This window comes from Thermobia domestica, unplaced genomic scaffold (assembly GCF_964235325.1).
Source record: "Thermobia domestica unplaced genomic scaffold, izTheDome1.hap1.1 HAP1_SCAFFOLD_2374, whole genome shotgun sequence".
In the NCBI taxonomy this organism is placed as follows: Eukaryota; Metazoa; Arthropoda; class Insecta; order Zygentoma; family Lepismatidae; genus Thermobia; species Thermobia domestica.
Window position 1 is genome coordinate 7959 of NW_027658072.1, and position 5737 is coordinate 13695.

Sequence of the window (5737 nt, forward strand, 5' to 3'; positions counted from 1 at the left end):
AGAAGCCTGAAGGTGGATCTTCAACCAAGGCGAAACGATCAGCATCAAAGGAGAAGAAGCCTGCGAAAAAGCCAGCAGCTAAACGTCCCAAGAAGACTGGTGAAAAGAAAAAGGCTGCTGCTCCCAAACCTAAGAAATCACCATCTAAAGTGAAGAAGGCAAAAACTCCCAAGAAGCCAAAGGCCCCGAAGCCAAAGAAGGCTACAGCAAAACCGAAAAGTGCTAAGAAGGCTGCACCAAAGAAGAAGTAAATGTGTCAGTAAATCATCTGACATTTTAAAACGGCTCTTTTTAGAGCCATCAAATACTTTGAGAAGAGTAAAATTGTGCTTTTCTATCATTATCACATGTTCATTCATAGCAATGTATAGTATACACGCAAGGGACTTTGAGTTTTCTTTTTAACCGAAGCACTTCTTGATGTAAGTGCTTTATAACAGAGGGGAATTGAGGGTGGGGAAAGAAAGCTTTCACGGGTGTCAAGAATTGGTGTACTCGAAAAAAAATGGGGAACACATTACGTAATGTCAATTTGTGATCACTTACTTTTTCCTTGTTCCTATCTTCAAGTAGCGAAACAGTACAGAAAACGCACTTAATGCATTTGTTAGAAAAACTTTTGCAGGCTGACTGGGTTCGATTCTCGGTGGGAGCTCAAATGTTTCGCATTGCACGTTAATAAGTAGGTCCACGTTTGAAACAGCCTTGCTGCTGAAAGGGACACTAAACTAAAATCAACTCTTTTCAAGGCTGGGGTGAAAGAAATGTTCGAACTTATTACAACTCGTGAAAGTGAAGTAGACTGTTTCAATTTAACGTCGTACTATTATGATTTTTATGATAAAGGAGACGGGTGATTACGCCTAATGAATGATGGAAATACTGGTGTAATGAGAAAGTGTTAGGAAAAGGGAACACGCTAATAACCACGGATACCGTCTTATAATTCGTAATATTGCTATAAAGAAAAATAGTAACACCAGCAGAAATGTAGGTGTACAATTGAACTGATGTTAAGTACAAACAGACACTTAAAGAAAGTTTAGTTTAACGTTTGCATTCAACAGCAGCGACCTCTGAGAAAATATTACTTTTGCTACCTTGGAAGAAGTACATATTTCGCCTGCGAGTTCTATGAGATTAATAACGTTGAGAAGGGCAAACAGTGGTTGAATCGAAGTTAACTTATGCAACATATGGCAAAATCGAATCCTTGACCACATAAAACGAAGATAATCAATCGGTAAACATAGGGGAAAACTAAAGAATATACTTGAAAGATAGGATGATATACGAAACGAGAGGAAAACGAAGGTAGATGTATTAACTATGCAACATACGGCGTGAGAATTTAAAAAAAAAAGATAACAAGTATGGACAAGATCCTTGTTAGGATAACAGCATCTCTAAGTAGTGTATTGGTCCTAAAAAGGACCGTTTTGAACTCAGTGCCAGAACTTCAAACTTAAGCACGTTCCCCACGGATGCGGCGAGCAAGCTGAATGTCCTTAGGCATGATTGTGACTCTCTTTGCGTGAATAGCACACAAGTTGGTGTCTTCGAAAAGCCCTACAAGGTAAGCTTCACTTGCCTCCTGTAAAGCCATGACAGCTGAGCTTTGGAAGCGAAGATCTGTCTTGAAATCTTGTGCAATTTCTCGGACGAGTCGTTGGAAGGGCAGCTTGCGGATGAGCAATTCAGTGCTCTTCTGGTAACGACGAATTTCTCGGAGAGCCACAGTACCAGGCCTGTAACGATGGGGCTTTTTCACTCCACCGGTAGCTGGAGCACTCTTTCTTGCAGCTTTGGTGGCAGCTGCTTCGAGGAGCTTTGCCTCCAGTAGATTTCCTAGCTGTCTGCTTGGTACGTGCCATTGCAACTGTCACGACTTGTTTCAAATAATTGCGCGCTGAATGAAGTCAAGTTATATAAAGAGCAAAACCGTTAAATCAAGCTATTTCTCATTGGATAAAGTCAGTCGAAAAGGACAGTTCTCATTGGCTTAGACACGTTTTGTGTTTTCCTCCGTGCTTTCCCTGCATGATCGAAGGAACAAAACCACGAGTCTTGGGCTGCTTGGGCTTGTATTTCTCGTGTGTGGTGAGCGAAGCAGTAACATATCGAAATGACAGGACGTGGAAAAGGAGGCAAGGGTCTTGGCAAAGGAGGTGCCAAGCGCCACCGTAAAGTTCTTCGTGACAACATCCAGGGTATCACCAAACCCGCTATTAGGCGTCTTGCTCGCCGTGGTGGTGTGAAGCGTATCTCTGGTCTCATTTATGAAGAGACCCGAGGAGTATTGAAAGTATTCCTGGAGAACGTAATCAGAGATGCTGTTACATACACAGAACACGCCAAGAGGAAGACAGTGACAGCTATGGATGTTGTGTATGCCTTGAAGAGGCAAGGAAGAACCCTGTACGGTTTCGGAGGTTAAGTTGGGGTTCCTCCTATTTTGGATATAAAATTGGCATAAACGGCTCTTTTCAGAGCCAACAAATTTATATAAAGGGAAAGATTTACTTTGTGCGATTTTCTGTTAGATTATAAGAATTCGTGTAACTACATTAAAGCCTTTGATGCACACAAAATTACAGACGTAGAGAGATTAATTTGAGAAATCATACGTTTTTTTTTACATTATGTACGTTCATGTATACGTATTCATATGTAGCAGTATTAATGCTGGAGAAGGGGTTCTGGTTGGAAATTGGCGATTTGTTGGAAGTAGCGAGCATGAGAGATGCGAAACGCAAGTCGGAATTTCTGTTCTGACAGTAGGATGTACGTATAGAGGCTTATACAACTTCTATACTGTGCTGTGAGGGGCGGAATAATGCGTTAGAAACCTGAATCTTGTCCTTTATCTTGTTTACGTGGTCTTGGGTTCGATTTTTTTTCTTTTGCGGTAGTGTCTATTGTGATTTACATGTAAATTAATGACACTTCGTAGCGGGTTAGTAAAATAAAGAGTAATACAAATATGAGATGTAGGTTAATGCATTGTATACTTCACATTATTTACTAAAGAAAGGCAGTAGTTACAAGAACCTAGGCTCGCTCGTTGGGCACAGTAGCAAATGAGTTCTGAGATCAGAGAATAAGAGTAGTTGCGTATTACAAACCATATACATATAACACATATCACACAAATATGAATATCGACCTTGCAAAGAATAAATCGTACTTAAGTGTGCATTTAATGTCATTACTATGTTGCAAAAGAAATTTAGGAAAGTTTTTTGATCCGCTCTGTTCATGATGTCATTGGGGCATAGTAATGAACAATAATAAATGTCGAGAACATATTGAACAGAGTAATTTCAGCCAAGCCAACGCAAGAGAGAAACATGAGTGCTTTAAGAATGTTGGAAATTCCTTTGTCTAGCATGAAGTACATGAGAATATGTGGTATGAGGTTTTCTTCCATTGCTGAGAATCTGGGCTCGACTGTCCTGTCCTCTGGGTAATATGAGCCCGATGTACGCAAATATCAAAAAAATGTAGCTAGCGACAATACAAAAGGTAATGATCTTATAATTAATAATGTAGTGGGAACTAAGCACATCGCTGTTTGGAGTATTCTAAAGATAGTGTGACTTCCTATGGGCTTCAATTACGATCGACGACTACACATACTAATTAATCGAATAGCAGCGAGAATTTCGAATGACACTAAGCAACTATCTCAGACACTTTTGATGAGTCTGTATATCGAAAACAATTCATTTCAATCGTAAATCTCCTCTATAAAGGGGTTTGTGGCCCTCATAAGGCCGATTTGTATGAGATATAGGTCTTACATTTATGCCTTCTTCTCAGTTTTCTTGGGCAGAAGTACAGCTTGAATGTTGGGCAAAACACCACCCTGAGCGATTGTAACTCCAGACAACAACTTGTTTAATTCCTCGTCGTTACGGATCTCGTCGTTACGGATAGCTAACTGCAGATGACGTGGAATAATCCTAGTCTTCTTGTTGTCACGAGCAGCGTTGCCTGCCAACTCAAGAACTTCAGCTGCCAGGTATTCCATGACTGCAGCCAAATACACGGGAGCGCCAGCACCAACTCGTTCGGCATAGTTACCCTTTCGCAAAAGACGATGGATTCTGCCTACTGGGAATTGAAGGCCAGCCCTGCTGGAGCGGGACTTGCTCTTTCCCTTGACTTTTCCACCTTTGCCGCGACCAGACATTGTTCAATATTCTTTCGTAATAAGATGAGAGGAAAAATTGCGGCCTCCCATGAATCAAGTCAGTTTTGTTACTACTTCAAGCGTGCACCCGAGTGCATCAAATGAAAAGCAAGGCAGTTGGCGCGAATTGAAACACGTACTGTAATTTAAATGAAGTCGATAAATCGGCGGACACATCTAATTTTGCTGAACGAGTGAGTCATCATGCCACCAAAAACTAGCGGAAAGGCTGCAAAGAAGGCTGGTAAAGCCCAAAAGAATATCTCCAAGGGAGATAAGAAGAAGAAGAGGAGGAGGAAGGAGAGCTATGCCATTTACATCTACAAAGTTTTGAAGCAAGTGCATCCTGACACTGGCATATCTAGCAAAGCTATGAGTATCATGAACAGCTTTGTTAATGACATCTTCGAGCGTATTGCTGCTGAAGCTTCTCGTTTGGCCCATTACAATAAGCGGTCAACTATCACCAGCCGGGAAATCCAAACAGCTGTGCGCCTTCTTTTGCCTGGTGAACTTGCCAAGCACGCTGTAAGTGAGGGTACGAAGGCTGTTACCAAGTACACAAGCTCTAAGTAAAAATCTTCTTCAAGATTTTTCATTTCAAACGGTCCTTGTCAGGACCAACACATTATTCGAAAGAGTTAAATCACGAAATTTGCTTCATTCTGTTATGTAGAAACACGTTGAAATCCAATTTCTATATGCTGTTAGTAAAAAAGTAAAGCACATAGCGGAGATGTGTCGTGCTTGTATACGAAAGGCATTTACTCGCCGGAGATCTACACTTAGTCATAATAATTTACTTTTAAAAAGTGGTAATACATTCCGTGTTAAGTATAGTAGTAGGTGCACACGGATCGGAAATCAGGTTATTTTAATGTGCCGTGCAAATAAACAGGCTGTTAGTGTAAGAAATAGTGGGTATAACGCTTAGAATATCGATTAATCGCTATGAAATAATGTTGATAAATTATCTCTTGAAAGTACTATAAAATTAATGTTTCTAGTATTTTCGTACTTGAAGGATAATGAAATTTGAAAAAGAGATGCCAACAGCACCTGGTGTTCCCAGGCGGTCACCCATCCAAGTACTGACCAGGCCCGATGCTGCTTGACTTCGGTGATCGGACGAGAACCGGTATATTCAGCATGGTATGGCCGTTGGCGAATGCATATGGCTTCGAGTGAGTTATTGTAGCTACGTAGGTTTGTCGGTGAATACTCAAAAAGACCAGCGCGTGGAAAGCGTTGCTAATTGTTTTAAGTAATGCATGATTACGAAATTATCGTGGTGAACGATGTGAGAATATTCGTCTTTGTGAAAAACAAAATTAGAAAAAGTATACCAACAGCACCTGGTGTTCCCAGGCGGTCACCCATCCAAGTACTGACCAGGCCCGATGCTGCTTGACTTCGGTGATCGGACGAGAACCGGTATATTCAGCATGGTATGGCCGTTGGCAACTACCTTTTCTTCAATGTCCTGTTAAGGAAGTATGTTTTAAGTAAGAATTGACATTATTAACTATAAAGGCAAGCATA

At 40.9% G+C, this 5737-nt stretch overlaps 2 non-coding genes across 2 annotated transcripts; both read right to left on the reverse strand.

Annotated features, from left to right (window-relative positions):
• Window positions 1–5242: 5242 nt before the first annotated feature.
• On the reverse strand, window positions 5243–5361 carry LOC145678308 (5S ribosomal RNA). Its single transcript, XR_014130355.1, has one exon. It is a non-coding gene; the product is annotated as a 5S ribosomal RNA (ribosomal RNA).
• A 177-nt stretch (window positions 5362–5538) lies between these two features.
• On the reverse strand, window positions 5539–5657 carry LOC145678309 (5S ribosomal RNA). The gene has a single exon (XR_014130356.1). It is a non-coding gene; the product is annotated as a 5S ribosomal RNA (ribosomal RNA).
• Between the last annotated feature and the right edge of the window lie 80 nt (window positions 5658–5737).